The 10,474-nt window shown below is 40.5% G+C and overlaps 1 long non-coding RNA gene, 2 other non-coding genes and 2 pseudogenes across 3 annotated transcripts; 4 read left to right on the top strand and 1 right to left on the bottom strand.

Moving 5' to 3' along the window:
• The first annotated feature begins 137 nt into the window (after positions 1 to 137).
• LOC130521059 (5S ribosomal RNA) lies at positions 138 to 246 on the top strand (annotated as a pseudogene).
• A 1,534-nt stretch (positions 247 to 1,780) lies between these two features.
• Positions 1,781 to 1,889, top strand: LOC130521058 (5S ribosomal RNA; annotated as a pseudogene).
• Positions 1,890 to 3,700: 1,811 nt separating this feature from the next.
• Positions 3,701 to 5,470, bottom strand: LOC130521055 (uncharacterized). The gene is made up of 4 exons (XR_008949166.1): positions 5,237 to 5,470; positions 4,445 to 4,716; positions 4,194 to 4,353; positions 3,701 to 3,883 (listed from the first exon to the last, which is right to left on the bottom strand). It is a non-coding gene; the product is annotated as an uncharacterized LOC130521055 (long non-coding RNA).
• A 1,730-nt stretch (positions 5,471 to 7,200) lies between these two features.
• LOC130521056 (5S ribosomal RNA) lies at positions 7,201 to 7,319 on the top strand. Its single transcript, XR_008949167.1, has one exon. It is a non-coding gene; the product is annotated as a 5S ribosomal RNA (ribosomal RNA).
• A 1,546-nt stretch (positions 7,320 to 8,865) lies between these two features.
• Positions 8,866 to 8,984, top strand: LOC130521057 (5S ribosomal RNA). The gene has a single exon (XR_008949168.1). It is a non-coding gene; the product is annotated as a 5S ribosomal RNA (ribosomal RNA).
• The last annotated feature ends 1,490 nt before the right edge of the window (positions 8,985 to 10,474 follow it).

Below are 10,474 nucleotides of genomic sequence, written 5' to 3'. Positions count from 1 at the left end.
ATGGATTGGAGGCTGCTCCAACATTGAGGATTAGACTGTGACAAAGCAAAATGGACAATCTCCAGCAGAATAAATGTTTCAAGAAAATAAGTTTGAGTGTATTAACTTCAAAAGGCCATTTTCTTGCACCTGCTCTCGCTTATGGCCATACCACCCTGAGAACGCCCGATCTTGGAAGCTAAGCAGGGTCGGGCCTGGTTAGTACTTGGATGGGAGACCGCCTGGGAATCCCAGGTGCTGTAAGCTTTTTGCACTCTTCCACTGGGTCAGCAGAGGCCGCCAGTGTTCCTGATAATTATCCAGCCAGATGTAATTCACTTCTTAAGTACTTCTAACATTGAGATTTAATGTTGCACTATTGTACATCGTTTGAGATTTAATATTTTTTAAGTGTGTGTGTGTGTGTGTGTGTGTGTGTGCGTGCGTCCGTGCGTGTGTGTCTGTGTGTCTGTGTGTTTGTGTTTAAATAAAATTGAATTTCCCACTTTGGTCCACACTATTGTCAACATTTCTGTCTTCAAAAAAAAGCCAACTCAAGGCGGCAGATTCCTGAATTGAAAACAATATCTAAAGAACTCAAGTATCATACTAACAACACTAATATTCCATCTGTTTATCCCCAACTGAATTAACTCCACACCTATCTCATCAGATTATTTGTAACAGAATAAGCAGATAACGTAGCATTTCCCTGTTCATATCTGCTACTTGCAATTTAGAATTTGTCAATAAAACTATGCTATGACACAAACTACAGTTTAATAGATGGCTGTGCTCCTAAAAAGAGCAGCATTTGTGGCTCATAAACCTCACAGACACTGCTATGCTCTTTAAACATTTTTATGATCGTGAATTTTTCAATCAAATATCTTCTCTTTGATAATGCCCAAAGCTGGATTCGAACTCTCCCTCTGGGGTCTTCAGGAGGTTTCAATCAGGTTGTCTGTTACAGCAATTGTCAACTGGCCCGCACCGGCCCGGGATCGATTCCCGGCCATGGCACCGATTCCCGGCCATGGCACATTGCTTTTAAGTTGATTTCATTTATCGGACTTGAATCTTGTTTGATTTTTTTGAAGGCGTTTCACCTCTCATCCAAGAGCCGTTCTAGGCAGATTTGATGATATGACGCTCATAGGCTATACAGTGACCCCTCGTTTATCGCGGGAGTTACGTTCCAAAAGTAACACGCAAAAAGTGAAATCCGCGAAGTAGCAACTTTATTTTTTTAATTATTTTACAATGCAATACTGAACAGTAGAATGAAACCAAACATCAAAACCTGTTTTAAAGACCAAACTTTGTTTAAAACAATAATTTTAATCTAGTAATACAAGGTTGGAAACATTGTCACTCGCGTATTTCCCAGTCCCAGCTGTGCCTCTGCGTCCTGACTCCGCGCCGCTGTAGCGTCTGTTTCTACTGAAGGCGCAGGAGTCTTTCTCCGAGAGAAGAACATTGTTATGGGTAGTTGTTGGCGCTCTTTCTTTTTCTGAGCAAGAAGATTTTTAGAAACGGATATGCCACCTTCGATTATATTTGAGAACTGCAATGAACGACTCGCAAAAAAAATCCGCGAAGCCGCGAAAGATGAACCGCGATATAGCGAGGGATCACTGTATAGCCTTTTCTTTTTGGGGGGAATGGATTGGAGGCTGCTCCAACATTGAGGATTAGACTGTGACAAAGCAAAATGGACAATCTCCAGCAGAATAAATGTTTCAAGAAAATAAGTTTGAGTGTATTAACTTCAAAAGGCCATTTTCTTGCACCTGCTCTCGCTTATGGCCATACCACCCTGAGAACGCCCGATCTTGGAAGCTAAGCAGGGTCGGGCCTGGTTAGTACTTGGATGGGAGACCGCCTGGGAATCCCAGGTGCTGTAAGCTTTTTGCACTCTTCCACTGGGTCAGCAGAGGCCGCCAGTGTTCCTGATAATTATCCAGCCAGATGTAATTCACTTCTTAAGTACTTCTAACATTGAGATTTAATGTTGCACTATTGTACATCGTTTGAGATTTAATATTTTTTAAGTGTGTGTGTGTGTGTGTGTGTGTGTGCGTGCGTCCGTGCGTGTGTGTCTGTGTGTCTGTGTGTTTGTGTTTAAATAAAATTGAATTTCCCACTTTGGTCCACACTATTGTCAACATTTCTGTCTTCAAAAAAAAGCCAACTCAAGGCGGCAGATTCCTGAATTGAAAACAATATCTAAAGAACTCAAGTATCATACTAACAACACTAATATTCCATCTGTGTATCCCCAACTGAATTAACTCCACACCTATCTCATCAGATTATTTGTAACAGAATAAGCAGATAACGTAGCATTTCCCTGTTCATATCTGCTACTTGCAATTTAGAATTTGTCAATAAAACTATGCTATGACAAAACTACAGTTTAATAGATGGCTGTGCTCCTAAAAAGAGCAGCATTTCTGGCTCATAAAACTCACAGACACACTGTTAGAAAAAGACCGTCGTTTTTACAGGAAAACGCTGGCAGCTGGGGTTACCAGAGAATTCCTGTAAAAAAACCAACAGGACAGTAGATAAATTTACAAAGAAAATATGTAAATGGTTTTACAGTGAATGCCAAGGCTGAACTGTTAATTCTACAAAAAAAATCTATCAATTTCATGGATCATTGTTGTATATAAATAGATCATTTCCTGTACTTTTTACATGTAACTACTTATTATGCGTCAATAAATTGTAAAATTAACGTGGAACTACCAGGCAAAAAATGATTTAAACTGGTAGAACAACAGTAAAACTTTGCATGTTAAATGGAGCTGTTCTGTATATTATACATACAAGCTACTCATTATATGCAGTAGTGTATGTTTTAATAATCAGTTTAAAATGATTAGAACTACACCAAAAAATGCAAAAATACATCATGATAAAAGACAAGAGAATATCACTTTTAGGAAATTTATTGAACAGCCATTGTGATTAGTTGCAAACAATTAGATTCATTTTTTCAACATATAGAGCATGCAAAGACGTTGGGGTCCAGGGTTGTGTTGCTGGTTTCTTCCTGCAGTGGCGTGGAGGAGCCGCTCATCAGCCACGGCTGGCACCGCAGGCAGACCCACCTGCGGGCTCTCTTCAATCTACCGTGCTATTTAAGGACAGAACTCCTGTGTGTTGTGGCTTTGATGCTTTGTTCTGCCTGTTTCCCTTGCGTCTTCCCTGCTTGTTCGAGGTCTCCATGTCGTCTGCTGGACCTGCGAACGTTCACCAAGGACACAAAGGCAGTCCTCCTGGACTGCAGGAATCTCAGGAGTCCGATTCTGCACATTCACAGGTCCAGCAGACGACATGGAGACCTCGAACAAGCAGGGAAGATAGCATGGTAAATAGCACGGTAGATTGAAGAGAGCCCGCAGGTGCATCTGCCTGCGGCGCCAGCCGTGGCTGATGAGTGGCTCCTCCAAGCAACTGCAGGAAGAAACCAGCAACACAACCCTGGACCCCAACACAAAGAACTTTCAAGCATTGGCTCTTTTTAACTGCTGAACAGACAGAGTTACAGGTCATACTTTATCTGTGTTATTTTTTGCTAAAACATATTCTATTTGAGTAATTGAAGATAGACAAGATTTTTACAATACTGTGGAACATTGTTGGATAACAAGGACAACAAGCAGGTGGCAGAACCTCTTCATAGAAAGTTACAAAATGGACCTTTAAACAAAACTTGCATGTTGTACATTTAACAAAGTGAAAATTAACAGCACCTCTTCTCTAGGAGTCAACAGAATCCTTGTTTAGCCTTCACGCCACTCATGATCAGCGAGATCCTGTATCAGGGTCAGAACTCGAGGGTTCACGTTGAGACGACGCTTTGAGTTTTTATTCTCTACTTTGGTTCCTTTTTCTGGGTTTATCAAGAAAAACACCTGTAGAATAAAAGCATTAGAATATAACATACATATTAAGCATTTTAATGAGTTAAAAGAAGACTACAGGAATGAATACACACACATTCATATATAAACAAACAGTCTGAGTCTGGGTCCGAGCCAAGACTCAAAGTCATATCAAAACCAATGCTGCACCCAGAGCCAAGGCCGAGAATCAGACCCACACCAAGACCAGGTGTGATTACGGCTCTTAGTCTGGGTCTGACTCTTGGCCTTGGCTCTGGGTGCAGTCCGGACTCCAGGTCCCAGGAAATGTTTACTCACCTTTGAAGAAACTCCAGTGTAGAAGCCAGCTCAGATGGATAATGGATGTTGAAACAGTAGTAGCTCCCAAACATTAGCCACAATGCAGAAATGAAGGAAGAGATGTTTGTGTTGACAAGGTTCCGATCCAGACTCAGCATGTACCTTGTTGAGGAATAGCCTATAATTTAACAGGTTATATTAATAAGTGTGTGGTGGTCATAGCTCAGTCACTCACATAACAAATTCAGACACATATGCAAGAGACTTACCACAGACAATAATAGTGGGTGTCAGAGGCACCTGCCCTAGCTCAACCTCTTCTGCCAGACATGTATCATCTACATGGAAGAACATGGACTCCTCCTTCTCATCAAAGTAGCTGAGCAGAAGCAGCAGCATCTCCTTCACGTCTTCTGAGCAGCCACTCTGCTGTTCCTCTGAAGCCTTGCATAAGTCTGATGGAATCTCTGCTCTTGTGGACACAAACTGTGGTCAAGTAGTTGAGAAGCCTTTTCCCCTTCAAATCCATTCTTTATGATTCCTACACATGTGAGAAGTAAATGTGGATTTTTTTGTAAAAACGTGCTTACAACCACTTACTGGACATGACACAGACCTGCCTTCGCCAATATGATCCTTTAAGTGACACCAGCTCTTTCACTGTTTGAAAATGGCGGACACACAAAGAAACCGCACATTTTAAATCCACAACAACAGAAACAGCTTGTGGCTCAAGTATATTGTGTACACGGTAAAAATGGCCCTTGAAAGCCGAGTAAGTAGTAAAGGTTTTATTACAGTTGGCGCAAACACATTCGAAAAGACAGCGTGGCTCATTCCTATGCACTCTGCAATGTTGCACATAGCATCTTAACGTAACCAATTTCTTTTTACAAAAGACACAGGTGATCATTTTTAAAATTTCAAGTGTTTGTCTGTCTCTTTCTTTCTGCTTAATAATTACAAACTGATGTACTGAAATATGGAGAATTGCTAACTTGAGCCATTTGCTATTAGCACACATTTTTGCTAGGTCTCCCGCAGAAAGTAAGAAAACTTACCGTGCAAACTTTAGACTTTCCAATTGCGCAGTCACTCCAGACCCTGCAAAATCTTGTATGTAGTGTGTCGATTTTTTGTAAAATCTTTTGAAATGAAAAATTTCTGCGATTTCTGCTCTGTTCCGACCCGTTCGCGAGTGGTGTCCGTTGTGTCCGTCAACGAGGAGTTCGCGCCTTTCCATCATTATCCAATCAGAGACGAGCTTAACCCGCGCGCAATTTTAAACTCAAAAGTCTCGGAAGGAGGCGGCTTTATTGCACAGGTATGAGGCGCTGTTAGGTTGATTAGCCAGTGATGACGATGCACTGCCCATTATGAGTATTATGAATATTTACCAGTACTGGCTTTCTATTTGAATTATTATATAAATATACAATAATAATAATAATTATCATTGTATTATTAATAATAATAACAACAATAATAATAATGGGCTGTAATGCATTAAAATTTAAAGACAAAAAAATATATAAAGCAAGGGTTAAGATTGAACAGTACAATAGGCTACTAAAAACAATGTCATTATACGTTTATATTTTTAAAAAATATAAATAGATAGGCAGTAAACGGTTTCACGTTACAATGAAATTTTGTGTGAAATCACATTTGGTTGACCTCAATTAACATAATTTCATAATGTTAAAAGGAATAATTTTGATAAAAGAACAAACTTGTGAAGGGAATAACATATAGTTTTTGTATTTTTTTGAAAAAAAAGACTAAAACGATAGTTTTTGCAATATTTGCACGTCAATTTATCAAAGTTGCTTTGTTATGAGTATTGCAGTAGTTCCCGGTTTTTTTTACCAATATTTGTAATTTTAACAAAAAATTCCATTTAAATCACATATTGTTGTAGTAAATCTAACAAAAAATTCTGTTTAATAGTTTACAAAATTTCACAGTGATTTAAACAAAAAAATATGTATTTGGGTTTACAAGATTTTTTTGTAGGGATTTTACAATGTTTTTATGTACATTTCACGGTCTTTTTTTTTAGAGTGCACTGCTATGCTCTTTTAAAAACATTTTTATGATGGTGAATTTTTCAATCAAATATCTTCTCTTTATAATGCCCAAAGCTGGATTCGAACTCTCCCCTGGGGTCTTCAGGAGTTTTCAATCAGTTGTCTGTTACAGCAATTGTCAATGGCCCGCCCGGCCGGGATCGATTCCGGCCATGGCACACCGATTCCCGGCATGGCACATTGCTTTAAGTTGATTCATTTATCGGACTTGAATCTTGTTTGATTTTTTTGAAGGCGTTTCACCTCTCATCCAAGAGCCGTTCTAGGCAGATTTGATGATATGACGCTCATAGGCTATACAGTGATCCCTCGTTTATCGCGGGAGTTACGTTCCAAAAGTAACACGCGAAAAGTGAAATCCGCGAAGTAGCAACTTTATTTTTTTAAATTATTTTACAATGCAATACTGAACAGTAGAATGAAACCAAACATCAAAACCTGTTTTAAAGACCAGACTTTGTTTAAAACAATAATTTTAATCTAGTAATACAAGGTTGGAAACATTGTCACTCGCGTATTTCCCAGTCCCAGCTGTGCCTCTGCGTCCTGACTCCGCGCCGCTGTAGCATCTGTTTCTACTGAAGGCGCAGGAGTCTTTCTCCGAGAGAAGAACATTGTTATGGGTAGTTGTTGGCGCTCTTTCTTTTTCTGAGCAAGAAGATTTTTAGAAACGGATATGCCACTTTCGATTATATTTGAGAACTGCAATGAACGACTCGCAAAAAAAATCCGCGAAGCCGCGAAAGATGAACCGCGATATAGCGAGGGATCACTGTATAGCCTTTTCTTTTTGGGGGGAATGGATTGGAGGCTGCTCCAACATTGAGGTTTGGACTGTGACAAAGCAAAATGGACAATCTCCAGCAGAATAAATGTTTCAAGAAAATAAGTTTGAGTGTATTAACTTCAAAAGGCCATTTTCTTGCACTGCTCTCGCTTACGGCCATACCACCCTGAGAACGCCCGATCTCGTCCGATCTCGGAAACTAAGCAGGGTCGGGCCTGGTTAGTACTTGGATGGGAGACCGCCTGGGAATACCAGGTGCTGTAAGCTTTTTGCACTCTTCCACTGGGTCAGCAGAGGCCGCCAGTGTTCCTGATAATTATCCAGCCAGATGTAATTCACTTCTTAAGTACTTCTAACATTGAGATTTAATGTTGCACTATTGTACATCGTTTGAGATTTAATATTTTAGGAGTGTGTGTGTGTGTGTGTGTGTGTGTGTGTGTGCGTGCGTGCGTCCGTGCGTGTGTGTGTGTGTGTGAGTGTTTGTGTTTAAATAAAATTGAATTTCCCACTTTGGTCCACACTATTGTCAACATTTCTGTCTTCAAAAAAAAGCCAACTCAAGGCGGCAGATTCCTGAATTGAAAACAATATCTAAAGAACTCAAGTATCATACTAACAACACTAATATTCCATCTGTCTATCCCCAACTGAATTAACTCCACACCTATCTCATCAGATTATTTGTAACAGAATAAGCAGATAACGTAGCATTTCCCTGTTCATATCTGCTACTTGCAATTTAGAATTTGTCAATAAAACTATGCTATGACACAAACTACAGTTTAATAGATGGCTGTGCTCCTAAAAAGAGCAGCATTTCTGGCTCATAAACCTCACAGACACTGCTATGCTCTTTAAACATTTTTATGATGGTGAATTTTTCAATCAAATATCTTCTCTTTGATAATGCCCAAAGCTGGATTCGAACTCTCCCTCTGGGGTCTTCAGGAGGTTTCAATCAGGTTGTCTGTTACAGCAATTGTCAACTGGCCCGCACCGGCCCGGGATCGATTCCCGGCCATGGCACCGATTCCGGCCATGGCACATTGCTTTTAAGTTGATTTCATTTATCGGACTTGAATCTTGTTTGATTTTTTTGAAGGGGTTTCACCTCTCATCCAAGAGCCGTTCTAGGCAGATTGGATGATATGACGCTCATAGGCTATACAGTGATCCCTCATTATCGCGGGAGTTACGTTCAAAAGTAACACGCGAAAAGTGAAATCCGCGAAGTAGCAACTTTTTTTTTAAATTATTTTACAATGCAATACTGAACAGTAGAATGAAACCAACATCAAAACCTGTGTTAAAGACCAAACTTTGTTTAAAACAATAATTTTAATCTAGTAATACAAGGTTGGAAACATTGTCAATCGAGTATTTCCCAGTCCCAGCTGTGCCTCTGTCCGTCCCGACGCCTGTCATCCGCGCCGCCGCGTAGCGTCTGTTTACTGAAGGCGCAGGAGAGTTTTCTCCGAGAGAAGAACATTGTTATGGGTAGTTGTTGGCGCTCTTTCTTTTTCTGAGCAAGAAGATTTTAGAAAAACGGATATGCCACCTTCGATTATATTTGAGAACTGCAATGAACGACTCGCAAAAAAAATCCGCGAAGCCGCGAAAGATGAAACGCGATATAGCGAGGGATCACTGTATAGCCTTTTCTTTTTGGGGGGAATGGATTGGAGGCTGCTCCAACATGAGGTTTGGACTGTGACAAAGCAAAATGGACAATCTCCAGCAGAATAAATGTTTCAAGAAAATAAGTTTGAGTGTATTAACTTCAAAAGGCCATTTTCTTGCACCTGCTCTCGCTTACGGCCATACCACCCTGAGAACGCCCGATCTCGTCTGATCTCGGAAACTAAGCAGGGTCGGGCCTGGTTAGTACTTGGATGGGAGACCGCCTGGGAATACCAGGTGCTGTAAGCTTTTTGCACTCTTCCACTGGGTCCGCAGAGGCCGCCAGTGTTCCTGATAATTATCCAGCCAGATGTAATTCACTTCTTAAGTACTTCTAACATTGAGATTTAATGTTGCACTATTGTACATCGTTTGAGATTTAATATTTTAGGAGTGTGTGTGTGTGTGTGGTGTGTGTGTGTGTGGTGTGTGTGTGTGTGTGTGTGGTGTGTGTGTGCGTGCGTCCGTGCGTGTGTGTGTGTGTGTTTGTGTTTAATATAAATTGAATTTCCCACTTTGGTCCACACTATTGTCAACATTTCTGTCTTCAAAAAAAAAGCCAACTCAAGGCGGCAGATTCCTGAATTGAAAACAATATCTAAGAACTCAAGTATCATACTAACAACACTAATATTCCATCTGTCTATCCCCAACTGAATTAACTCCACACCTATCTCATCAGATTTTTGTAACAGAATAAGAAGATAACGTAGCATTTCCCTGTTCATATCTGCTACTTGCAATTTAGAATTTGTCAATAAACTATGCTATGACACCCAAACTACAGTTTAATAGATGGCTGTGCTCCTAAAGAGCAGCATTTGTGGCTCATAAACCTCACAGACACTGCTATGCTCTTTAAACATTTTTATGATGGTGAATTTTTCAATCAAATATCTTCTCTTTGATAATGCCCAAAGCTGGATTCGAACTCTCCCTCTGGGGTCTTCAGGAGGTTTCAATCAGTTGTCTGTTACAGCAATTGTCAACTGGCCCGCACCGGCCTGGGATCGATTCCCGGCCATGGCACCGATTCCCGGCCATGGCACATTGCTTTTAAGTTGATTTCATTTATCGGAGTTGAATCTTGTTTGATTTTTTTGAAGGCGTTTCACCTCTCATCCAAGAGCCGTTCTAGGCAGATTTGATGATATGACGCTCATAGAGCTATACAGTGATCCCTCGTTTATCGCGGGAGTTACGTTCCAAAAGTAACACGCGAAAAGTGAAATCCGCGAAGTAGCAACTTTATTTTTTTTAATTATTTTACAATGTAATACTGAACAGTGACATGAAAACCAAACATCAAAACCTGTTTTAAAGACCAAACTTTGTTTAAAACAATAATTTTAATCTAGTAATACAAGGTTGAAACATTGTCACTCTCGCGTATTTCCCAGTCCCAGCTGTGCCTCTGCGTCCTGACTCCGCGCCGCTGTAGCGTCTGTTTCTACTGAAGGCGCAGGAGTCTTTCTCCGAGAGAAGAACATTGTTATGGGTAGTTGTTGGCGCTCTTTCTTTTTCTGAGCAAGAAGATTTTAGAAACGGATATGCCACACCTTCGATTATATTTGAGAACTGCATGAACGACTCGCAAAAAAAATCCGCGAAGCCGCGAAAGATGAACCGCGATATAGCGAGGGATCACTGTATAGCCTTTTCTTTTTGGGGGGAATGGATTGGAGGCTGCTCCAACATTGAGGTTTCCTGAGTGACAAAGCAAAATGGACAATCTCCAC

The sequence above is a fragment of the Takifugu flavidus genome, unplaced genomic scaffold (genome assembly GCF_003711565.1).
Source record: "Takifugu flavidus isolate HTHZ2018 unplaced genomic scaffold, ASM371156v2 ctg666, whole genome shotgun sequence".
In the NCBI taxonomy this organism is placed as follows: domain Eukaryota; kingdom Metazoa; phylum Chordata; class Actinopteri; order Tetraodontiformes; family Tetraodontidae; genus Takifugu; species Takifugu flavidus.
The sequence above is the reverse complement of the archived record's forward strand: the minus strand, read 5'-3'. Positions and strand labels throughout refer to the sequence as shown.